This window comes from Rhinolophus sinicus, chromosome 15 (genome assembly GCF_057876585.1).
Source record: "Rhinolophus sinicus isolate RSI-liver-muscle chromosome 15, RSI-T2T, whole genome shotgun sequence".
NCBI classification, from domain to species: domain Eukaryota; kingdom Metazoa; phylum Chordata; class Mammalia; order Chiroptera; family Rhinolophidae; genus Rhinolophus; species Rhinolophus sinicus.
The window spans coordinates 118,867,491-118,894,071 of NC_142515.1; the positions used below are offsets into that span (position 1 = coordinate 118,867,491).

General features: G+C 44.3%; 1 protein-coding gene and 1 long non-coding RNA gene across 4 annotated transcripts in view; one reads left to right on the forward strand and one right to left on the reverse strand.

The window, feature by feature from the left end:
* MAML3 (mastermind like transcriptional coactivator 3) overlaps positions 1-26,581 on the forward strand; it is a 377,351-nt gene that overhangs the window by 299,812 nt on the left and 50,958 nt on the right. The window lies entirely within an intron of this gene.
* Positions 11,632-17,986, reverse strand: LOC109446937 (uncharacterized). Its single transcript, XR_002137299.3, has 2 exons — positions 16,297-17,986; positions 11,632-11,834 (listed from the first exon to the last, which is right to left on the reverse strand). It is a non-coding gene; the product is annotated as an uncharacterized LOC109446937 (long non-coding RNA).

The following is a 26,581-nucleotide window of genomic DNA, read 5'->3' on the forward strand; positions in this document are numbered from 1 at the left end:
GTGTTAGTTATTATTTTCTTAATGGCTCCAGGGGAATTGTGGTAGGGGAAGCACCTTGTCGTATGTGGCAACATGGTAACTTTTAGCTGCCACCTTGTATGAACCAAACATCTCAGCCTCCACCAGAGCCAGCCTCCCTGTACTAATTCGCCCTCTCTACTGCTTCGATAACAAACATGGTCATTAACGTACACATCTCTAAAACACCTGCTAAAAAAATTACCTTTGTGATCACATGCCTAGGACTTCATAACAGGGGGTCTGGTTTTGTTTTGTTTTGCTTTATAAAATCTTTAATTTTTTCCCCAAAAAACTGGTTAAGCTGTAACATTTGAAAGATTATGGTAAACTATGGATTTTTTTAAAACAACGTTGTTTAAAAACAGATCGGGCACCACTGCATTTTAGCTTGGTCCCAAGGCTTCATGGAGAGTTCGCCAGTTCATAGTATTATGTATTTTGGAAGAGTCACGAATCTGGGCATTTGAGAGGGGACATTTATGAGGAGGAGTGGTGGTATAATTTCTAAGCACCATAACATATGTTCATTTCACACTGTTTGCTATAGAGTACAATTAGGCGTACCACATTCTTGTCGTTGAGGTGATAATGCCTTACATTTGAAAAGTGCTATTCAGTTTCCAAAGCACTTTTGCAATATTACATTCAATTGTAAATACACATTTTCCTCAGTCCTCTCAACAGTCCTATTAAGAAGAAATGATTATTCTCATGTTTAAAATGAAGGAATCGAGATGGACTGGCTGGAGGCCCACACTTCACCATCAGCACAGCCAGACTTGACCCCTGTGACCTCCATCATTCTGAGGCTAGACTCTGGTCCTGTAACAAACACTCATACTCAATTTGGTTTTTTAAAATAATATAATGCTTGTTCTTTTCGTTTGCAAGTTGTGTTCTTCTAATATATTGGGTAGAGGGAAATATAGAGAAGTATTCAGAGAATGAATGAACAAAAGGAAAAACACTAAGCCAAAGCTAAAGTAATAAGAGGACGCCAGGGATAGCAGAAGGTAAAAGAAGTGAGGTGTTCCTGGAAGAACAGTGAACAGACTCAACAGAGATACCGTGTTTCCCCGAAAATAAGACCAGGTCTTATATTAATTTTTGCTCCAAAAGATGCATTAGGGCTTATGTTCAGGGGATGTCATCCTGAAAAATCATGCTAGGGGTTATTTTCCAGTTAGGTCTTATTTTTCGGGGAAACACGATAGGAGAGATAGGGAACCAAGGAAAGAGAAAAGAACACAGTAAGAGACACAGACCCAGCTGGCGCCAGGCACTATGGGGAGAGATGCACATTAGAAAATATGGATTATCTTCCAGCAGCAGGTCCTAGTTAACTTAAGAACCAACCGGTTCATTCCAAATGTCCCCAGTCAGAGGACATCATCCTGCACTCTGCCTACCCCATCCAGGACCAGCTGGATCCTAGAGAGTTGGTGCTCTCCCCCTCACTGGGAACTGGGATTTGGAAGTAGTCTGATGCTGATCTGAGCCCTAGGATTGAAACTCCATAGCGAATGAGAACCGTGGTGATTATAAATAACCAGACCACAATGCCCTGAGCCACACACCCAGCCTCGTCCTCGAGAGGGCAGTCTGTCTGTCCATCTGCCTCCATCTGCCCAGGCCACAGAGCCTCTGCGGAGCCTAGACCTGTGGCAACCTGCCCTGTACTCGGAAATTCACTCTTTACAAGATTGTGCTCCTATTTCACATCTTTTCTTCTCATTGAACAACTTTTCCACTTGAGTTATTTGCTCTGCTCCCCATAACTAAGCATTGTCACAGCCTAGACTTTCCAAAGATGCAGACCTGAACTGACCTGTGTGCCCGTGTGTACACACCCCTCTTCCTGCCCCTTGGATGCCGACTCGAGTCTAAAACCCGGCCCCAGTGTTGCCATCTTCACTAGGACATATCTGTTACGCCCTCCAAACCTTATGGTGGAAAGATGTCCACTGACTGTTGAGCAGGAAATAGGCTCCTCTTCCCCTCCCACACCCCTTCCTGCCCCAGGGCTTCCTCACTCCCAGCAGCATTGAAGAGGTCCCTGCCTGGGATAAGGTCCCTTATCTTGGGAGCAGGGTTGCCAGATTTAGGAACCAAACAAACAAAAACAGGAAGCCCAGTTAACTTTGAATTTCAGGTAAACGTCAAAAAAACTTTAGTCTGTGTGTGTGTTAGTGTAAGTTGTTTATCTGAAATTCAGATTTAATGGGGTGCCTTAGATGTTATCAGCACCTCCCCTCGGGAGCCATGCCTCTCTGGGAGTGGTCACTGCCCTCTCAGGAAGAAGTCTGGTGATGCTCGCTGCCCTATGCCGAAGGGGGTCTCTGCCACTGCCACTGACCTCTCCCTTAGTGGGTTTCTTCAGAAGCCCAGTTGTTTCTAACCACTAAGCACATTCCTACTTGATCTGTCAGTCAAGCCCAGGCCCATCTGAGCCCAGCGAGCACCGGACCAAACCCCTAAAATATCTCCCTACCTGGATGCAGCTCTTTACAAACATCAAAATGTCATTTTATTTTTCTCTCTGCCAGGATTTCCTCCAATTTTCCAAATAAGAACCAAAAACATTGCAGATAACTGAAACAATTTGCCAGGCCCGTCTTCCCTCAACAGGATCACTGGTTGCAAAATAAATGAAATCAGTCCTGTTTACAGCTCATCATCCAGAGTATTATTCATTCGGGGGAAATGGCTGTTTGTAAAACTAGTCTGCCATGTTGTGAGTCCTTATCTTCCATTCCTTTCAAAAATTAAAACTGACTTTGAGTTTTCAAATGAAAACAAATCAGAGGCCTTTCTGATTCCTCCTGTTTTGCCTTGTGTGTGTGTAAGTCTTCCAGGGAAGGACTCCTTCCTTGCTAAGGTCCAATGGCAACTGAAGAAGTGCCCCGCTCTTTCTTCTCTCTGTTTTTTTAACTCTCCGTCTCTGATCCATAAAACAAAAACTCGATCATTTTCAGTGAGTTATGTATTTTGCTCTCTACTTTTCACCTTTACTTATTGTCATCTTGGAAAGACACATCTTTATACATTTGTCTTTGCCGAGACCACACACATAGGCTTTTGTGTGTGTCTCTCTCTGCCTTCTAAAGGACGATGGGACAGGTAATCATTAAGCAAATCTAGACATAGAAATGGCTGTCTTCCAGTTCTGACTACTCCTGTCATTGCAATCATCAACCTTCACTGGGAAACATTTAAGGATATTTACTTTTGGGGGTACATGTAGCTTTTTTTTTTTTTAAGTGTGAGCTGTTAAGGTCTGAAAAATATAGCCTGGTTACTCTTCCAAATGAAAATAATGTTTCTCATAGATTTAATATTATAAAAATACACCCATCTATTCCTTAGTATGGTAGAAGAATAAAAACATTTTTTTCCAGTGCAGTTGTTTGATACAAAGGTTTACAGTGTTTTCTTGATATTATAAATAGTTGGTTTCATATTCCCCTTTTTCTCCTATTTCCCTTACTTCTCCTGAAACTTGAGGAGGTAAATATTAAAATGCATTTGCTTGTGTTTAAATATGAGCCATGGGGCTTACGAGGAGCCCTCCCCGAGGAAAATAATTGTAACGTAGCAGGGAACTGCTTGCTTCAGAAGTTCAGTGTTTAGTTTCTACAGAATGAAAGACACGACTCCTTTAACCTGGAGAAAAATTGAGACTCAAGCGACAATACTCACTTTACTTGAAGTAAACGATCAAACCATGAAGTTTCACATGACATAGGCATTATTTTCTTCAATTATAAGAGCAAATCGAAAGCTACAGTTTCACTAAGTGGTCTCGTATGGAGTCCCATCACTGGGCCAGGCACGTTGACATTATAACGTTTAGGCATCGCGACCATCCTGAGATTTATCAGCCCCATTTCACAGATGAGGAAATTGAGTTTAAGGGAAATTAAATAATCTGTCTAAGGTCCTCTGGGTCCAAGTCCAGTGGTAATATCTGGAAAGCGTAACTCCTGAGTCTTTGGGCTAATCACTCTTCGTGTATTCATTCCTTCATGCTGGCTATGTCCCAGGCATTATGTTTGACTTTGCTGAATATCCTCCTCTTTTGATTTGTGATCACTTTAAAGCATATATAGTGTAACCTTTTTATAATTGCTAATGTGGAAGGATAGAACTAGCCTCTGCCTGATGGCTCATTCTCTAATAGTAGGTGTTTGCTATAGTTTCTGGAAGGATGAGCTACACCATGGCCTGTCCAAATCCATGTTGATGGTTTGGGTTTTTTTTAACACGTTCGTATAACTGAATTTTCCGTTAAATGGACCAATTCCTTTAGCGGCTAGAGCCACGGAGTTCGCACCCATAGGAAACTCGGCTAGGCTGCTCCAGCTTGGAGGACTTCAGCTGACACCAAAAAGCCTGGGAAGAACACAGCGTCTCTGAAAAATCCATGTAGGATCTTTGTGCCAGCTGGGCTTCCTTTCAAAATCTACTGCTGTCATTACAAAATAGCTGTTTTCTCTTTAATCTGTGAGCCACATTGCAGCAATTTTCATCAAAAATATATTAAGCCCCTGCTGTAAATTGGCCCCACACACCCTTGTCAGACACGTGAAGCGTAAAATATCTTCTTATTTCAAAGTTTTCTCTCTCTCTAAAGCCCTAGCAGATATCAGCAGTTTTTAAAGCCTCATAATAGTCCATCATGTCTGTAAGCCAAGGATTATAATGCGTAACGAATCTGGTTCAATGTCAGAGACGGGTCTTCTCCTTTGTTTCTCAAAAGTGACAGAAAAAGCATTCCAGGATAAAAATGAAAGTCCCCACATTTCCATGTCTGTTGAAATCTCACCTCAGATTGCCTGACGAAGAGACCCTAATTTTCTCACCTCAGAGAAGACGTTTCCACTTGGTACCTAACACATACCGTACCCCAATGCCGGCCTGGTGATACAGCTGTGCTGAAGGACATGCAGTTATATTTATGATGGGGGGCAGGGGTGGGTGTGGTAAGTGTGTGTCCTCCTGTGAGAAACAGAAAGAAGGTTTATTTTGGAAGTGCATTGCTGTTCTGTTCAATGTGGGGGACCACCTTCTCCGAGAGGACGTTGGGATCCTCCAGAAGTGTCTTATGTCCCCACAGCGACACTACAGCATGTTCTAAGTGGGGTCAGCTTGAAACCTCATGCAAGAGGGTCACTAAAAAGACAGAAGCTCATTTCTGGCTTGCAGCTTTCAAGACACTGCATCTCTGTGGTAGGACAGTTTCTCAACCCAATGCCGAGAATGGCGTCTGCGTTATGGAGAGAAGAATAGAGTCCATTCCTTACAGGAAAATGTGACTTTGAATATTTCTTCCACTTTTTCAGTTTCTTGTAAAAGAGAACACGAGAACTGTGGGGCCTTAAATATTCCCCCAGAAGCTCCTATAACAGAATCGCTTTGACAATTTAACAGGAAATTGCCTCTGATTTTTAAACCATTCTAATTTCACCCTTAACACTCACTAAAATGCATTCAAAAACATTTCATGTATTATATGCATGACACATAAAGCATGACCCATTCAACTGAATTCTAATTTAGTTGACATCCTTATACTTTTGTTTTTTTTAAAAAAAACAAAAGCCAGAAGTCAACATTTTAAGGGGCTTCCAAATTGACTCGCCTGTGTTGCTTTACAATGAAATGTCTATGAAAATCAACTTCATGTTGGGGTTGTTACCGGCTGGGTCTTTTTTTTTTTATTACTATTATTAATGAAATTTCAAGTTAGACAGTTTTTCAGGCTTTCCTGAATTTCAGGATGGATTATTGACATACCTGACAGGTACGATGCAAATCTTCCATCGCTTCAGCTGTGCCTTCTCACCTCACTCTGCGTGGCTGCCCTTCTGAGCCCTGGGGAAGAGGCGCTGGAACTTTAGTCTCACTCATTGTCTAAGAGAGCTGACTATCCTGGTGAGGCAGAATGATTCTTTCCCCCCCGAAAGCTTCAACTATGTGGGAGTTTCTGGGTGTCATTGCCACCAATTCTTACCTTCGTTCAGAAAAGAAGCCTTCGGGGCAGGCAGCCTCTTGGCACCTGACCCTGTCTGTTGAGCAATGTGGAGACAGGGACAATCTTGGCCAGCTCCAGCGAGGAGCAAAGGCTGTCGGCAGTGACAGCCACATGGGGGAACACGATGTGCTCCTCCGGCGTGGGGTGCAAATGTGCCCCCCCGCCAGAAGCTACGTTTTAGCCTGGGAGCAGACAGGCTAGCATTTTTCCAACAGGAAGTCATTTTGAAAACTGGAAGACAGTTTTTCAGACCAAGTAGAAGCCCGAATTTGGAGGCCATGTCAGTAAGTCATAGGGGTTCACGTGAGAGAGCCGAGGAACTACTAAGGTGGAGAGGGAAGTGGTTAGAAACAACAGTATGCGTAAGCAAGGCCTCATGCGGAGACCCACAGACAGGGACAAGCACAGAGGGAGGTGAGGAAGGCTCTCGGCTTCAGTGAGGTCGGCGTGCGTGTCGGGGTACCAGCCACCCCATGGGTCGCCGGGGTTGGTTTTGCTGATGCAGCACGCTGACTTGGTGACTGGCCTCCCTCCTCGCCACTCTAACATGTGTCCCTCCTGGAGCTGCACACCTGGTCAGAGAGCAGGAGAGCTTCCCAGGTAGCGCATCGTGCTTTGGCCAAGGGTATGTGATGACTTCGTTGTCTGGCATATTCTGAGGAAATACGGTGTTCTGGTTAATCGCATTAGAGTAACTAGAATACGGAACGTGAATGGTATCATTTTTCAAATACACTAAAATGAAGTAAGTACAATGCACTCCTTCTTTGATAGTGAGGTCCTAACAGGGCCAGGGGGTTACAGGCACGAACGTCAATTACCCACATAGCAGGACTGTCTCTTAGGTACCTGAGGACTTCCTGGAAAGGAGTTCTAGCTCAGGTTAAAAAGTGAGTAGCCAAGATTGACAACGCTGTTTGTTTTTCCTTTTTCCTTCTAACTAGGAAAGGACTGTACTCTCAGTGTACAGCTGTAGTAATCGTCTTCTAGGGTTGTGCCCCACCAGTAGACACTGTAGGTGGAACATTCACACATCCGCCTGTAGGTGTTTGCTAAAAACACATGACACTTGATAGAACATGTGTATAATACCTTTTGGAGCCGAAGATCTGCATTTCTGGACTCAGATAATGTATAAGTTGGGTTCTTTGGTTAAAAAAAAAAAAAGTAGAAATCAACTCAGGTAAACTTGGGCGCAAAAAAAAAAAAAAAAATAATATATATATATATATATATATATATATATATATATGAATGAAAGTCGCCCGCAGATTACAGAACACTGGAGAACTATGCTTGCAAAAGCATGAGAATCAGGGCAACTGCTGGCTCTTTTAGCAGGAAGTGGTAGTTAGGCTTTTAGGATGCCACCACCAGAATGAGTCAGCTCCAAGTATTTTCCATCCTTGCATCCATCTGCTTGAGACTCAAAGACCAGGGAGAGAGTGTCCACTTGGCCAGGGGATCATATGTACACACCTTAGTGAGAGGACCACAGAGCACCTCACCTGGCAGTTCCACAAGAGGCCGAGGAGATGGCCCCTCAAGAGGAAATCGGGGTTCTGGTCCCAAAAGGGACGACGGGCAAACTAACATCAATAAACATCCTCTACAGGGAGATCCCACAGCCCCTCTGAGCCTCCATGTTCACGTCTCTAATGTGAGCAGGTTCAGTTGGCACTTTCTCCATGAATCTATAACTCTTAGGTTTAGGCCGGATGGGCTGAAGGGAGGGGTGGGTCAGGAGCATGCAACATAGCAGATAGCTCTTGCATGAATAAAGGCATATCCTTTCAGATAGACAAGAATGGATTCTCCAAGTGAGGTAAAGCCCACCTATCTTTATTAGTTTTCTTAAAGGAAACCAGTTTTACCAGAGCTGCAGTACAATTCCACCATCAGTGCAGTGTCAGTAGTATTAATAGCTTCTAAAAACTATGTAACAAACAGAAAAAGCAATGCACAGAGTACATTGCTTTAGTCTTATTGCTATATGGGTAGCCTATAAAAAGTACATGACATTTTTAATGCTGTATACCTGCAAATACAGACTGGAACAAAACAGCTGTGTGATCTTGGTTCATTCACGTAACCTCTGCGTAGTTGTGAAGTAATGTTATTTTTGTTCGGCTCTCTCCATATCCCCACTGGCCCCTGGCATGATGCCTGACACTTAGCAAGTGCTCAATAAATGACTGAATGGAAGGAATTTGCTCAACGTAGCTAAAACATAGGTAGCATTGACCACACTCTGGCTTCTCTAGCCACCAACAGGCATCGGCCCAAAGGCTGAAAAGCTCTGAGTTCAGAGATTCCAGTGTATCCGGCACCGCCAACAGGCAGAGCCTCCCGTCCTGGCCTGTCCATCTGTCCCCAGCAGCTGCTGTGGGAGGGAACGCCTTCTTCTCCTGTAACAATGCCGGGAGCTGGCTGCTAACAATAGCTTACGTTGGTGAGGAAGCGATATAGAACATGTGGCTGGAACACAATGGACTAGACACGCTGTAAAATATGCTAAAGGGTTCTGGAATAATATTGGTTTTGGAATCATGTGCCTTGTGGCCAAACAACTCAATGGTTAACTGTTAGGAGGGGCATTTCCCTGTATTATGAGTGAAGCTGCCTTGCCTCTCATCTTGAAACTAAGAATGTCAGAAGATAAATAAATGCACTGAAGGGAATACTTGCATATATTATGAAACTTCTTTTTATTATATTTCAGAGGAAATGTATTTATAACTTTATAAGTCAATGGCATAGTCTCTTTGGATAAAGGGTACCTTGTTTTCTTCAAGGACGTGAATGAAAATAGACTTTATAAACTTTAAAGATTTGTATAAGGGTAAGGTTCTATGGTTATAAAACTTTTGAAATTCAGTACCTATTCAGAGTTCAAGAGCTATTTAGACAAAATTTCTGTCTCAATTTTCTATAAGCTTGATTAAATGTGATGGTGTCAGCTTAGTTCTCTAGTCAAGAATTCTGTTTAATTTTTGTTAGTTCATACAGTCTTTTTAAATGACATAACCTCCTCTGCAAAACTCTCAGAGCAAAAAAGAGGGGACACTATAAAAATTTTCAAGTTTCTCCATGTTGCTGTGGGAACTTAGTAAAAACGTAGGATTCCTCGGGTACACCATTATTCACAAAAACCTAAAGATGGTTACAACCGAAATGTCCGTCTACAGATGAGCGGATAACCAAAATGTGCATATTCGCACAGTGGAACATTATTCAGACTTTAAAAAGAATGAAATTCTTATGCTTGCTACAACATGACAAGCCATGAAAACAGTATGCTACATGAAATAAACCAGACACTAAGGAACAAATATGCACAATTCCGTTTATAAGAGGTACCTAGACTAGGCACAGTCATGAGACAGAAAGTAGAACAGTGGTTACCAGGGACTAGGGAATGTCACCGTTTAATGGGTACAGAGCTTCTGTTTGCGATGATGAAGATTCCAGAAGTGGGGGGTGGTGACAGGTGCACAACACTGTGAAAGGACTAACGCCACTGAACTGTACACTTCAAAATGGTTGGAATAATCAATTTTGTTATGTATAGTTTCCACCACTAAGAAACAGTGGCTTGCACTACACATTGAGACAAAAAAAAAAAAAAAGATTACCCAAGTAATTTTAAAAAGGGGGTGGAAAATAGTATACTCTTAGGGTTTTTTTTATTATTATTATTGGTTCATTTGACTTGTATTCCTTGGGTACTTACTGTGGGCCAGGGCTCATACTAAACTTTTTATAATACCACACCCCTAAGAAGTTAGTATGTTTAGTGCCCTGATTTTACCCATGATAAAACTGAGATTTACAGAGTTCACCTAACTATTTGGAGGTCACCCAGGCACAAAGCAGTGGAGCCGGGACCCACACCACACTCGCCCGGGTCCACGGCATGGACCCTCTCTAACATCCCATGCTGTTTCCATAAGGCAGTCACCTTCCTTCTGGAAATTCTCCATCTCTCGGCGTTCCTCATTCCCTCCCTGCTGCTCTGGCTAATAATTCTTGGTCTTCATCACTGACCTCTCTTCCCCAGTCTACCCTTTCCATCAACCTTAAACGAAATGGCGAATTCACCAGAGGGTCGACCTGCCGTTTCCTTGTCTGCCTACGCTTCTCTTTCTCCCTCTGCTGGCATGCGTGTTCAGTCTTCACCTCAGGACCAATACCTTCTTCTAGGTTTACTTCTGTACCCCGAGCCCTCCACTTCGTTCCGCACGTGGACATTATCTCTCTGTGTTGGTCATTAAGGTAGAGATGACTGACGGCACAGGGTAGGTGAGTGGCCCCCTCGTCTGTCACTGCTCCCTGCCTGCTTCCAGCATCCTGAGGGAAATTTGTTCGACCAGTATCCTCAGGGAATTGTTAGTTGAGAGGGCCTGAATAATTACAGTTTTCCACTTGAGCTTCCAAACAAGATCTGAATGTCCCATGCGCCAAACCAACATTCCCACAGTCGGCTGGGCTCCTGAGAATATCACTCCGGTACCTCAAGCTCGGCATATTCAGAATCTAGTTAATGGCTTCACAAGCGTCTCAGTCACCCACATTCAATTAGCTTCAATCCCCGTGTCCAGCTCCTTCCATGCCTTCTGCATCGACCTCCTCCTTTCTGAATTAAATGACCTCGCCCGAGCTGAGGTTATTAGAAAACCTTTGGATGAACCTCCTTGTTGTTCTCACTGATTTCCAATATTATCTATTATCCAAGACTCCCTAAAAAAACGGATTATATATCCCTTCCTTAGTCAGAAAACTTGGATGGCTCCCCAATACTTACAGACTAACATAAAAACATCTTATGTGACATTCAAAACTCTACAGATGCAGATTTCCAGGCCGCCATCCGAGCCTTACCCCTGATTCAGTCACCTCCCCCTGCATCTCATCACACTGGACAGCCATCAGTCCCCACACACAGAATGGATTTACCTGCTCTTCACCTCTCTCAGCCACAAGGCTCTCTCTGTCTAGATTATTTCCCTCCTCCCACCTTTGCTATGAAATGCTACCCCTCTTCAGGGCTGGGTTCTTACATCCTTTGTGAAGGTTTCCTTGGTCCAGGCCACCTGACCCTGCCCCCAAAAAGTTATTAGGTTGATGCAAAAGTTATGGTGGTTTTTGCAATTATTTTTCACCTTTTAAACCGCCATTACTTTTGCACCAACCTAATATAATCCCCCCAATGTTTCTGCAAGTTCCTCATTTATGATGTTTGTCATTGTCTGCCTTATATTATTTTCAATCGTGTGATCAAAGCTCCTTTAAGGGAAAAACAATATTTCACAGCATTATGTGTCCCTTATGACACTTAGTCTACTGACTTTCACATAGTAGGCAGTCAACAAATGAGATCAATGGGACTGTATTTGAAAGGATTGTATTTGATCTCTAAGGCCACTCTCCACCATTAAAAGGTCTTGGTTATATGAAATAAACCTAAGCCAAGTCTTTCCGTATCCGTAAAAATTAGATACAGCTGCAAATAACAGAGGGTCCCACCCCCACCCCATCCCCACCCCCACCCTCACCTCCTTCCCCACAATGGTGGCTTAAACATCATAGTTTGTTTTTATTTCTCGTAATCTAAGTACAGGAGTTTGAGGTTCAGGACTGGTATGGCAACTCCACAAAGTCATCAAGAAATTAGGCTTCTTCCAACTCTCTACCATCTCCCCAGGTTGTGGCCCTCATGGTCTATAATGGAGTCTAGAGATCCAGCCATCACATATGAGTTCCAGGCAGAACTTCTTTTCTAGGAACAGAAGAAGAAAAAGGCATGTCCTCTTTGAATGAAATTTCCAGGAAGATCTACCCAAACTTCCATTTATATCTCATAGGCCAAAACTTAGTTTCTTGGCCACCCTATCTGCAAAAGATGTTGGAGATTATAGCCTTTGAACTGGATAGCAATGGGCCCAGTTAAAAATGGGGAAAATAATACTTTGTTGGAGACTAGTAGTCTCAGCCACGTTCTTAATGGTAATTTTTAAATTGGGAGGATTTCATTCTGTCAGGTCCAGTATCTTCTTCCAGCCATGTAGGGGAAGGGATTGGAGACATCTAGGAGCAAAGAGCTTAGGATGAGATGCAAAATATTTATCTTTCTCTTGTTACCTAAGAAAAGAAAGCAGGAAATAACCATGGAAAACCATCTAGTGAACTCACTGATCTAGTTTGTATTCAAAAGGAAAAACCAACAGGAGAAGAGGGAGGGAGGGGAGTGCAGGAGTTTGGCAGCCCCCCCTCCCCCTCCGGCGCCACCCATTACAGAGGAAGCCAGAAGAGAGGGTGACTCTACAGGAAATTAAATAACAACCTGCTAGGATTCCTATCTGAGTTTTTAATGTACTATCCAAACGAAATGGGAAACATTTTAGGATCATTTATTCTCAGCACAGGAATGAAGGTGCTTCTTGAGGTTCAATTTGACCCTGGTGCCTCACCCTCAGGAGTGTTGTCACTAATTTCTCGGGATCTTTTGCATATCACTTAGCATAGCATCTTACTAAGAGCGCTTCATTCCACACTTTTTGAAACGCACTGATTTCCAAGAGCATGAAGAGAGTAGAGGGCAAAAGCTCTAAAGCAGAGAGTTGAGTGGGAAGCTTTGAATTGGCACGGTTAATAAAAAATTAAGGATTGCTATGAGACACTTCAGGCAGAGCTAAACAAACTAGGGGATTGGGTAGTGTGAACGCAGATGAAATTTAATTTGGTTAAGTGTAAAATAATGCACTTTGGGAAAAATAATCTAAACTTCTCATAATCTCTGATAGGCTCCAAACTCATAGTAAAATAATTTAAGAGTCATGGCTGATAACTTGGGGAAAATATCTGTCTACTATGTAGCAGCAATTTAAAAAGCCAATAGGATGCTTGGGGGTTAAAAGAAAAATAATACAGAAAATTTAAGATAACATATAAAACATTAGTGCTATTCTGTGTCCAGTTTGGGTTGTCGTAAGAGAAATTAAATCCCAGAAAAGGGACTGAAAATAGTTTTAAAAAGTAGTGTGACTTGGGATTTATGTAAGCTTACTGACTTGGAAAATGGCATTTTGGAAGACAGAAGAGGAGGTGTAATACAGAGGACAGGAATAACAATTTAGAGATACTTCCTCCTGGTTCTAGTGTCCCATGATATGAAAAGGCAACACTCAGTGAATTCAACAGAAAAGAATATTAAACAAAGATACAGTTGTCCCTCAGTATCCATGAGGAATTGGTTCTGAGACCTCTCGTGGATACCAAAATCCACGGACGCTCAAGTCCCCTGTATAAAATGGCTTAATATTTGCATATAATCTATGCCTATTCTCCCGTACTTTAATTCATCTCTAGATTACTTACTATACCTAAGACAATATAAATGCTATGTAAAGAGTTGTTATACTGTACTGTTTAGGCAATAATGACAAGAAAAAAATGTCTACATGTTTAGTACAGACGTAACTGTCACAGACCTAACTACATACTACACATCAACAACAATGTAACTTTTTAAAAAAATATTTTTACTCTGCGGTTGGTTGAATGGATATGGAGAGACAACTGGGTAAGATGGTCTCTACCCAGTGTTCCTCCAAGTTGGTTTCCCTGTTCCCAGAGGGGACTTGTATTTGATTAAGGGGCACAGAATTGCATTAACATTTGTGTCTGTTCAGCTGAGAGCGAGTAAGTGAAGTGTAAGGACATTCCCTGTGGGATACCAGACCAAGTGGGGGTACAAAATGGGGAAGGCTCAGCCGAGTGCTGCTTGCAGCTGGTGAGAGAAAACTGAACTAACAGGCTCAGTGGCCAAGCCCATCTGAGTCATGTACATATTTCTGCTCTATACAGAATATTTATTTTTCCCCCAACTGTACTCTCATGACTCAGCATTTCCTACAGCAGCAATTGGCAGGGGTGCCTCCGGCAGGCAGAGGGTATTCAAGCTTTGCCAAAGGACGTCCCTGGACAGATGAGAAGCAGGGTTCGGCAGCAAGGCTAGGAACACATATCATTTCCCTGAAATCAATATATCGTGCTCTCTTTCTCCAGTGGAAACTGTACTAGCATTAACCTGGCCCTCGACCCCACTTTAACCTCACCTCCTGAAACACATAATCCCGGGTTATCTATTTTCCAAATAAAAGTAACTGCTGAGCCATGCTGCCTGCTGCGAACATGGCCTGCCCAGTGACGGCGGTGCTGTTGTATTGACAGATATGTCTGTTCCCAGCTGACACCTTGGAGAACCGATTGATTGGCTCAAGCAAAAATCTAGAGATTTATTTGAAGGGCCAGATAGGTCCTTCACAGCATTTTCTCAGTTCAAGATGTCAGTTCTGCCTTAACAACAGGAAGCTAAGAGGAACCGCGCTTTTACAAGTATTTTTGCCAATGGATAACAACCCAGTTTCCATTTAGTCTCTGAAATTAGCATCTGGGCTGAGATTTCCTGAATCCACTCTTCTTAACATACATCAGCTAAAAGGATGCCTGAAATCCCCCAAATACTGTGAAACTCCCCTTTCCCCACCCCTCACATCTTTGAAGCACCTTAGGACTCAGGGCCCTGATCAGTCTGCTGGGGCTGCCATAACAATGTGCCACTGACTGGGTGGTCTAAACAACGGGACTCACTTCCTCAGCGTGCTGGAGGCTGGAAGTACAAGATCAAGGTGTGGGCAGGGTTAGTGCCTTCTGACAGCCTCTCTCCTTGGCTTGTAGATGGCTGTTTTCAAGTGTCTTCACATGATCTTCCCTCTGTGTGTGTCTGTGTCCTAATCTCCTCTTCTTATAAGGGCACCGGTCAGATTGGATGAGGGCCCACCCTAACGATGTCATTTCTCCTTAGTTACCTCTGAAAGACCCTCTCTCCAAATACAGTCACATTATGAGGTCCTGGTGGTTAGGACCGCAACCTGTGAATTGGTGAGGGATATGGTACAGCCCATTTTACCACCATGAGCTCAAAACTCAAGATGAAGTGACTTTCCCTGGTCCATGCAGTTGGAATTAAAATTCACAGCCCCCTTTTTCTCATCTATGAGAAGCTGGCCAACTACAAGTTGCCCCCTGCTCATTTGTCAGTCAAGGACCTTTCTAGGAACAAAATCCCTCAGGAGCATTTTAAATTCAGGAAATCCATTTGTTTTATCACAGAAAAACAGAAAAACAAAAATGAGTCAGGAGCTATGTGAGTAACGGGACCCATCTCCCCGCATCTCCTCAGGCGCTGGGGAGCCATACTGTTCTTGCTGGGTGATGTCTGTCCAAACAATACTCCACAGTGTGGCACCAGCCAGGCCACAGCTCAGCCGCCACATGCAACCTGTTCTTGTCAGTGGGGATCACCATATTCATACAAAAAAGCAACGCTGCATTCGCTGCCTAGGTCGCTCACCAGGAACACGCTGCTCCCAGAGCAGACATCGCTAAGTATCACAGCCTTCCCAGGAAAATGAGGACTCTGGCTCTGCTGTCGGTTTTATTTTTTGCCCAGAGCCCTACTAAAATGAACTCTGCTGTTTAATGTTTTAAACATGTAAATAGCAAACCTCCACCCATGCCCTTGATCTCAGGATCCAGCAGTGCCTGGGAGGACCCCAACGCTGAGAGTCACACAGTAGGCGCCCAGGAGGCATGTGGCAGGCTTAGGAATCGAGCTACTAGCCCTGGCCACATCCACTTTTGTATCCACGCTGGCCTCCTAAACCTGTCCAGGATCTTCCTCTTATGGCAGCAAAGAAATGAAGCAGCAGAGCCCACCCCAGCCCCCAAATTCCGAAGCCCCCACTGATCAGAGGCAAAAGAAGGGGCTGCTGCCTGGGCAAGATATAGCCCAAAGTGAAGGTCCAGGAACCAGATGCCCTTGGAGTTTTGTTGATTCTTCTGACGGGGCTCCCGAATACCACATCTGGCGACTGAATGGGAGGAGGTGGAAGTTTTAAAAAGCAGTGCAAATGTGGGTCCTTTTTAAGCAAAAGACATCCTTGAGAAAGGAGACACACACGCACACACACACACACACACACATACAAGAAAACATCAGTGTTCGTGGCCTCGTGGCCCAAGGCCATAGAGAAACGTCCTTAGCAAGTGGAAGTAAATCGCACAAGGAAGAGAAGGGGGGAGGAGTGAAACGGGGCCCCGGAGCCCCCTAGGTCACCCCAGAGCCACCTAACCAGACTGTGCCCGCTCCCTCCCAGTTGGCTTGGCCTGTCACTCACCAGGATCGCCTGGAATGCCGTTGGAGAGGCAAGACAGTTTTAGAAACAGGAAATTGGAAGTGTTCTGCTTAAAATACTTCAGGCTGTGTGTGAGAGAGAGAGAGAGAGAAAGACAGGGTCTGTGTGCCGATAAGAAGCGCCCTTGTGTGGACACACCCAGGCAGGCCCTGGGTAGCCGGGCGGGCAGCGGGCTGGCCTGGCCTAGTCGACTCCTCTCTTCAACAAAGGCTCACTTGTTTGGCATAGCCATTTTCCTTGAATCTCAGAACCAAGGGGCTTTTCTTCTTCTCCTCCTCCCGCATCAGGGAAAGCTGTTGTGTGCGATGCTCGGGAAAGTAAACACATGCATTTTAATATCTGCGGCTCCCCCAGTCAGTGAGCTGTTTCCTCCACCCAGGTGGAAAGAGGGGCACGGGCCTCTCTGACATGCTGGTTAGTCTGAAAACAGACCGCTAAATGCATAATGAAGAGCCTCTGAGGAGTCAATCTGCATGTTAAAATGGTGTTCAGCAGCCTGAGCTGTCACACAGCATAATTTGAAGACGAATGTGCATCCAATCCGACGGCCAGTCGCTGACTAGCCAGGGTCCTGGCTATTAGGATTACCTGTCTGCTCGGTGGCAGCGGGGCTTCTGAGGGGCCACACATGAACCAGCCCCCCCAAATCTGTGACAAGGCAAATAGACCCTCTCTTGGCCCTGCCCAAAATCTGCACAGTCAGACTGATGCCAAGAGACAGTCTAAACTAGAGAGGCACAGCTCAGAAAGTGGTTATTGATCCCAACAGAAGAACACCCAGCTTTCCACACGTGGGAGTCCAGGGATTGCAAGCGACAACAAAGGGATGTGTTCAGCTTGACACTAGGAAGCAGAAAAGCCAGCTCTGAGCAGCCCGGCGCTACCCACGGTGCAGTTTGTGTTGCGGCCACTGCTGTCACCACTGCCACCGTAGTTCACAGCCAGTAACAGCCTTCTCATGAATGATGTGTAGACGCCACTTTTGTCTCTGAACATTTGACAGCAATTAGGACCTGACTCCAGGGGCAGGACATCACGCCAGCACAGGAACACTGGAGAAATGAGGTTAGAGCAGAGAAATTAGCCATCTGCCTGGTGAAGACTATCCTCAAGGTGGCATTTACATAGGAACGACAGGCAACATGTATCCATTCTGATTGTCTGGTGCTACAGTTAGAGCATAAGACGGTGTATAAGGAACACATTTTCTTTAAGGCCCCTCTACTTGGGAAGGCTGCATGTGCCTTTTCTTTTTTTCATTCGAAATGCCTGATGGAGCTGCCGCTAAATGCCAACCCCGGGGGAAGGATTCGTATTAGCGGGAGGGTTTATGCATTACTCCCTTCTTGAGGTTCCCAGACACTGAAAATAGGCAGCTTAAAGCCAAATTTGGAGCACAGGAAAGAGCAGCAAATAAAACTGTAAAGGCCTTACTTTGGATGTTGCAAGTCCCCATCTGAAAGACGGAGGGGAAAATGCTCTCAAGTAACCACTGAGCCCCAACAGAGCCCCAAACGTGTTCCAGCAGCCCTCAGTTGCAGAGTTGACAGCAGAGACCCCCTGTTTAAAGTGAAGCCTCACCCACAGTCGCTGCAGGTTCCACGCACACCGCTGGGCCCCAGCCACCAACTCCGCAGTCCAGAGCGCAGCCTACAGGTGCCCCTGGCCGGGCTTCTCCATTCATCACAGGCCAATCTAAGAGGTGCAAGTTACACGAGTGTCACGTGGTGTGCACACCGCCCCTCCTGAGAGGCCTGTGAATGTGGGGAGGTGCACCCAAGGAGGTCTTTCCTATATGGGGATGTGATCTAACACTTGGGTCTCTGTGCCCCACGTAAACTAAGTTTTGCTATGCCAAGTTGCCCAAAAAGCCAACTAAATTGTTCCCCAAAATTGGGGGGGACTGATATTTTACAACCGATTTCACTAAATATGATGTAGGGTTCGGCATACAGATCTAGCCTTAATTCTCAAGTCTCATCATTTTCCTCTCCCACTTCCCACCAAGTTACCTCCGTGCTCATGTTCTGTGCGTCTTCTGTCCGCCTGGTACCCAACATCTCCTTCCATTCAGTCTGATTCCGTTTCCATTGGACCCGAGAGATAATCTTACGTATTATCTACTCGGGGACATACATGGGGTGCTTGTACGCGGGGAAAGTGGCGTGAAGGCTGTTGTCTTCCTTAACATTTTATGCTGTTTCTTTTGCTCGATTGCCTTGGCCTTAGGGTGCCAGAGAGCTTCTCGAGTTTTCACAGAGAGACAGTATCACCACAAATGGAGAGGCTGGTGTTGAAACCAGTGCCCACGTGCTCCAGCCAGGAAAGAGGCTTGGCTGGGTGCGGTGTCCCGGAAGTAAAACCACACTTCACTGCCGTGGGGGAGGCATGCGTCTTTCACCGCTTCTGTTTGCCCACCTGTGAAATCGGTAATAGCTCATCCTGCCTGATGGTATGAGACTCGTGCAAAGAAAATAGCCGTATGGTGCCCAGTGTGGAGCCTATGTATGAATGTGCTTCAAGATCATGGGAAGAAAGTGCTTACCGTAAATTCAATCTAGTCGTAGAATTGGGATTTGAGGGTTCACCAAACTCAAATATGAAGTTTACCCAATGTAAACACTTCAACTTTTCCATGTAGAACTCCCAATTTTATATCAATTTGTAGGCATAAGGGGCTTTCCCTTTCATTGTTTATGCCCCAGATGTTTAGCACCTGAGTTCTACGGCCTAAATTCTGATCCCAAATGGAAAGGATGGGTTATATTGCTTCATGTTCTAGAGTGGTTCTGGGTTTTCTTCTGCAACTTATTTTTCGGTGATGATATACAACACCTTTGAGGGTAGTAAATATATTAGGAACTTAAGAATTTATAATATGCAATGGACGCACTGTCCAGAGACTAATGTACTTTGGAACTTTGGAAACTAGTGGAACCAGTTGTAGTGACTGGGCTTGGGGTAGGTGGATGTCAAGTGTCGAAATTACGATTTCAATGGCTATCCTGTGAGCAGAGGTGAATTATCAGAGCCTCTAATTCTTTGTCATCAGAAATGGGAGACATATGCGTAGCCATGCAGACGATAAAAAGCTGTTTTGTCAGGGAGCACTCATGAGTAACAATGAAAACGTGGCAGATACAGGGTAGAGCTTTCCACATGCCTTTTGCAGTTTGGTAGAATAAATACACGCACAGTTTATGCTCCTGTTGAAAGAAAGGAGGTTAGTTCAGAGTCTGTTCTTGGTTTGCGATTCCTTGAGCTGAGTCACGGATTTATGGCACCTCCTTTCCAGGGAGATGCACAGCACCCACAGAATCCCCAGTGCTAACAAACCCAGTTTTCTCCTGCATCTTAAAGGCAGCCATGATTTGAGAATCTGGAAACAAAGAAGCAAGGGCCTCTTGGCACCAAATGAGTTCGTTTTTCTGGATCAGAGCTGTCTGATAGAATTTTCTGGAATGTGAGAGATGTTCTATATCTGCATAGTCTGATAGAGTAGCCACGAGCCACATGTGGCTATGAGCACTTGAAAAGTGGCTTGTGCAACGGAAGAACTGAATTTTGTATTTAATTTAAATAGTGGTACTGCATTGGACAGCATGCTTTCAGTGTTCACGGACTGCTTAAGGAACCTGGAAGTCAGAAACGGTAGCACCTCGGCTTGCCTGGAGGTACGAGAACAGCAGAGTACACACGTTGACAGAGAATAGCACTTACACACGCGACATATGGCTTGTGCCCTACAAAATAAACTAAGACGGGCTGTGACAGAGGAGGGGAGAAGTCTTTCCCTGCTGGCCTCCCCCCCCCCACTCGTTCTAATTGCAGAGAGTAGAGAAGGGGCCTACGGAGTCAAGCCTGGTTATTGTCAAGCTCAATTTGCCATGACTTTTATTTTCCAATAAGCAATCTGGCCAGCTGTGGCTGAAAATGAAATCACCAAAGCGGACAGTCCCTCACCCCGCCTCCAATTACTGATTTATAACGAAGCCAGTACATGTTCCAGTCCGTCAGCATATCCTATGGCCGTATGTATCACTGGCAAATCCCAGGATACAGAGAGAGTCTAAGAAATACTTCTTGAAATGGACAGCAGATATTAACTTGTATTTCTAAATTTGAGGAGATTTGACTGGCCTTTCTCAACCATTTTAGAAACAATGTTAAATGTAAAACATCAGGGCTATAGGCCTTAAAGAACACAATTAAAATTGTGATCATGTGGGGGGGGTTGGGGAGGGGGTTGGAGATCGTAAATTATTTTTAAAGCTAAGTTTCTAAATTGATCCCAATTATCTTTAATTTCTATCAACCACCTGATGATACCACTTTGGGATTTTGAAATGAAGGACAACAAACCCTATTAAAACCGGCTAGAGGTATGCATTCTGTGACGTTCAATGAGTCAATCAATTGTAAACATTTGTAAAGCCCCCCCAGTCAACGACTGCCTTCAGCTCTTTTGGGAAATTAAGGGCAAAAATAAAATAAAAGCCACTTACCTTTGTCATAAGGCCTTGGCTAACTGGCTGGGGTGATGGTTAGTCTTTGCAGGCACGGCCTACAGAAATGCCTTCCAGTGGTCCTTCCCACCCCTCGATGGTCCAATTCTGAATCAAAGTAGGCCTTGTAAAGGTAGATTTAGGGTGACTCACAGCATTTCCTATGGGGATGTAAGACCACAAGGGCCTTATAAATACTATGGAGGTAGAACTAGGGATTCGCTTTCAGGTAAGGGAGCAGCTCAGCTTCTCATAACTCTGTGAAGAAAAAAGAAAATGGAAATTTCCATTCATCCTAACAGTTGATCCCACTGTTTCCCGTGTGTCAGGTACCTGTTTGAGGCTTCAGGACACCACCATGAGCAAGATAGAGCAAGTTCCCACTCTCAGAGTGTACATTTCTAGTGGCTGGAGAAGGCTTACGGAGGTGACACTTGAGCTCAGAATGACAAAAAGGAGCCAGCCAAATGAAAAACTAGAGAGTGTTCCCGGCTGAAGGAGCAGCTGGTGCAAAGATGGAACAGAGCTGGCTGGTTCAGGAACAGCAAAGAAAGTCCCAGCGGCCAAGTGAGCAGCGGGAAGAGAGGGATGGATGAGGCTCGGCGGTGGGCAGGAGCCAGATGACACAGGGCCCTGGCGGCCACCAGAAAGAGGAGAGTCTTATTCTGAGCAGGGCGGGAAGTGTTTGGAGGGTGTTGAGCAGGGAGTAACGTGGTCGGATTTATGCTCTAAAAAGCAGCCATAGGGAGAATGCATTGAAGGAGAATGAGAAGATCCTCCTGGCTTGGGTCCAAGCAAGTGATGATGATGAGTTGAACTGGACAGGTGGTAACGGAGGTTGAAAAGTGGCCAGATTCAGGCTTTGTTCTGGAGGTAGAGTTAACAAGATCTGCAGAAGGACTGGCTTGAGGGTAGGTAGGGAAAGGAAGGAAACGTTCATGATTCCTAGGACTTTTGACTTGGCCAGCAGGGTGGAGGTTGGTATTACTGAAATAGGGAAGCCTTCAGGACTGTCAGGAGTGGGGAGGAAAGAACCAGAAATTCTGCTCTGGACGTGGGACGTCCACGATCCGTATTAGCCTGCCTACAGTTTTGATTATGCTGCCTTTCCATAAGTTCTTCCTTCTGGCCAACTGAACTCTCCAGCTTTCTGTTGAAGACTGTTACGTCTCGTCAGTCTCCCCTGCACGTGGAGGAGAGGTGATCAGTGCCCCTCCAAACCCCTTCCTATGTTTGAATACAATCACTGTCACCTCTTAACCTCTTTTTCTTTCAGGCTAAACAACCCAATTCCTTTCATCTCACTTTGGAGGACCTTTTTTCTATCGCTTTCATCGTGGCTGTTGCTGGCTTCTGGGTCCTCACAGTTTTCTACGTGTCATTTTGTAAATGCCAGAACCAAGGTAGGACAGAGTATATTGAGGTTCGGATGCCCGTAAAGCAGAAGGATTCTTTTCTGCCTCTTGTCGGTCCCTTTTTCAGCCACTCCAGGCTAGAGTCCTTTTTTCCATGAATACTCTGACTGGCTGATCCTTGCTCCCTCGTGAGCTCTACCCTTTTGCTTCTCTCTATGTCCTTGCTTTGTCATCCAGTGTGTGTGTCTTTTGTTTGGGGGTTTAAGTGCCCCACTTTGCAACTATGTGCTTTGGGCGTGTTTCTACCCTGGTTCTGTAGGAGTCACCCAAAGACAGTTTAGGGCAAGACTTGCTGTGCTTGAGAGCCACTGGCAAAATGACCAGGAGCCCCAATGCAGCCCCAAACTTCCTCCTACTGTGGCCAGCAACTTCGTTACTTTCCCTGATCTATCAGTGCATATCTTCAGAGCACATTCTAATCGGTTATCATCTAATCTGCAGAGTCACTTCCTTAACCCTCCTAGAAAGGTTCAACAGAGAAACAAAACCCAGAGTGTGCGGGTTTTCTAGGGTCCTGAATCAAGACAGTGGCCATCTGATCACTTTGGATGTAATCAGATCTCAAATGTATCTCTTGGCACTTATCAGCATGTTTTGGTTCTTGCTTGACAATCACAACACTTCTGCAACAAAATACAGCAAAAATTAATATTCCAAAATAAAATTAGAGCAAAATACCACAAATTAGCTGCAACTGATACCAGAGAACTGTTGATTTACAAAATAATCATTTTTTTCAACCTACATGAATTGGAAAATTGTTTACGCGGATGCATTTATCATTTGCCTTAGGTTAATACATTCAGATTTGGCACGCTATTGGGTGGAAAATATTTATGTAAGGTTTTTATTTCCCATAAATAAGCTAAATGGCAGGAGTAGAGCAGAGTTTATCGTATTATACTTGGCTCTTCCTTTATTTCCCCGAGATGGGGAAGGTACAAAGTTTTCTAACCGCTGCAAGAAGTACCTTCAGGGTGAAAGAAAACTGAAATATTTCCTAAGCAGTTGGAACCATAAAATGCTTTAAACCGAGCTGAAGGTAACCGGCTTTTGAGGGAACCTGAGTACAGTATCAAAGGATGTCCACCGTGCCTTTCTTATCATCAACAGATGAAAACAACTATTTGATTTGATATATGGGGAAGATGTAAACAATAACAGTGAAACCAGGATGTGTTGGAAAATCAAATGCAAACCTGAAATCAAACAGAAATCAAACTGAGTGATCCTCTCCGCAGAATCACTTCCGTCTGCTGCTAACAGGCCCTTCTTTTGCTTGCCAGGCTCACCGCCCAGGCTTTAACCTGAGAGATTGTAAACTCCAGTTTCATTCCTCATCCTTAATTTAGCTAGACAGAGCTTTGAAATGGCAACTAAATTACCTTTTGGTGAAATCAAATCTTCCCTACTAGCCTCAAACAGAGAAGCATCTAGACCAGGAGGGCTGACTAATGCGTCCCAGCAGCAACCAGTCACTCTCCCGGAGCCCAGAGAGGGTGTGCCCTATAAAAGGGGTACTCACATCCTTTGTCCCCTGCAGTTTCTCCTGTAGGGGGTTACTCTATTCACTGCCTTTTCTCTCCTGACTGCCTGCCTAGCAGGAGGTTGCTTAGGGCAGTAAAATGTTTATTGCCTGTTTATTGTGTGAGTAACTGCAGTCTAGGAGGAGAAAATATTTCCCAGTTTACCTAGGGCAATGAAAATAGGATTAAGAGTTCTGAGGGCTGAGGAAGGAGCAGTATAAAACCCAGAGAATCAGACCATGCTTCCATGAGAAGCCCCAAGTGCCCCTGCATTATCCTTTCTTTCTAGTCATGGTGACTTTTCCTCTTAGTCTCAGACCCGTGTAATTCACCATTATGGACTTGGGGATTGCTGGTATTCTAAAAGTTTAAGTCTCCCCCAAAAGAGAGTTTGGCTCATATCCCAGGATGGAGCGATCAAATTGCACCCAAAGACAGCACGTTGGCCTGATTAATGTTTACACGCCCATTTATTTCTCTTTCCTCAGAAGTAAGTTACAAACAGCTTAATTTCCACCAGTTTTGCAGTGTGAAGATTGAATAAAATATCATGTAACAGTTCAGGCCACCCTACAACTGCCATTTGCACTAAATTCAGTTATCGTGGTTTAAATCATTCATGTCTAAGATTAAAGTTACCACCATAAATCTTCAATTAGTTCGCAAACATGAATTCCTCTTACTGTCTTCCCCGCCCTCATATTTAACCCCCTTCTTAGGAGTCTTCCTGTCTTGATCATTATTGGAGCAACACAGAATTTTAAATCCTGTTCATCCCTCAGAAAATTATATTTAGCCATCTTTGAGTCAAAAATACTGAGTCCCCTAAAATACGCTCACTCTTAGAAGTGGGCTACAAATTGAGCCCTAATTACTTTTGGAGTCTTTTGTTAGCTCTTCCTTCCTTCCTTCCTTCCTTCCTTCCTTCCTTCCTTCCTTCCTTCCTCCTTTTGACAACTATGGATGTTATGACAAACATCCTTTGGAACTCCTACTATATGCCAATCGCAGTGCTCGAATGGCCAGGTGTGACTTACTTCCAGTCCTAACCATTTGTTTTAGACTCCAAAACTTGAAAACTGTTTCAGAGGTAAAGTGCACAATAGGAAACACTCCATAAATGTGACTTCCCAGTGGTTCTATTGTTTTTAATTTTTCATCAAATGGACCATCTCTCTTTTGTCACCTTCCCAAAGTGCCATTTCAAGTCTGAGGCCCAGAAGTGTCAAGGTGCTTGTACACATTCCGTACAACGTGAATTGACGTGTGGGCGATTGGACATTTTATCAGTATAATACACATAAATGGTTTTAGCAGATAATTCAGGCTCCACAGATTCACTCCCCCTGTATCTGGATTGTAGGTATTGTGAATTGAGGAGACTTCTGGATCTATGTTTTATTTTGCTTTGCACAGGCCCATCATCTGTTCCCATGAACCCTGAACCTTTTGGTAATATGAGAACAGCCATCCCACCCTCACCACCATCTCTGTTGGCATGATTTTTCTATAGTAGCAGGGATCCACACATAGATACATTCCTGACCAGTGAAGAGTCAACTCAAGGGCTGTGGCAAACAGCTCTCCCAGCCAGCACAGGCAGTGTTGATCCTCTTGAGAAGTGTGACTCCATAGTCCTCTAGGGATGTTCTTTTTGGGGTTGAGGAATCGGCAGCATTGGGAAGGATTTAAGGTCTTGGTGGTCTGATGAACACCAAGCTGAAGAAGGAAAAGGCTCAGCAGTCATTCCTGTGCCATCTGATGTCCGGATGCTTGTGCTGTGGAGACCATTGTGAAGATGATGGACTCTTTGGCTCTTTATCTGTTTGTCCTCATAAGCACACCATCAGCCAGGGAGTTTCAGAGCTGGAATTAGAGCCAAGAATCCCCAAGTTCATTGTCAGCTTTATCCTCAGCTTCTGAACTTTAGTTTTAGAGACTGGCTTGCTTGCTTTTTTATTTTACTAACTACTAATAAAATTTCTGAGTATATGCTTAGACTTTTAAAAATGTATGACTTAATATATAGGAAAGTTGATTTTGCTATGATATTATCGTAGGATCACAGAGCTGGAGGAAATGTAATATATTCAGTCAGGGTTGGGACCCTGTACTGATATGGGAATCTTTTCTACAGTGTCCTTGCTAAATGGTTTTCCAGCCTCCACTTGAATACCTCCAATGATGGAAAGTTCACTAACCCATTCCAGTTTTGGACACTTTATCATCCCAAGTTTTGCTACAATACATGTAAAAGTTAATGGAGGGTGAATAATGTTAAGATAACTTCTTTAAAGTGTTTATGAACTAGGTGAGCAAGAACTATACCTATCCTTTTTTTTTTTAAGAGTAGGAGGAAGTTAAAGATACAGCAATGATTCCTAAGCTTCAGTGTGCAAAAAAATAGCAGGTGAGCTTGTTCAAAATGCAGGTTCTCAGGCCCCAGACCCAAGTCTGGGAGGGCCCCTGGAATCCACATCTTCAAAGCACCTACAGCAGATTCCTGTACAAGTGGTCTCCCTGGACCACCTGATGGGGAAAGTCTGGTCTATCCTGGGAGATTTGCAGTCTGATAAACTAAGGGTCCCCTGAAAAGTCTTTTACAGCTTCTGTTTCCGCAGCCAGGAAATTATTTCCCAACAGCTGAATTCTGGAGGCGTAGTATGTAGATTAGCTAGTGAATTTTGCCCATTATTTCACATCCTATAGTCCCAAGTGCTTATATAGGAAATCATGATTTAGGTGTTAGTGAATCTTCTTCCCAGTGTTTGCCGATGGGCAAAATGTATTGGAACATTGGTTCTAACGCCCACAGAATCAT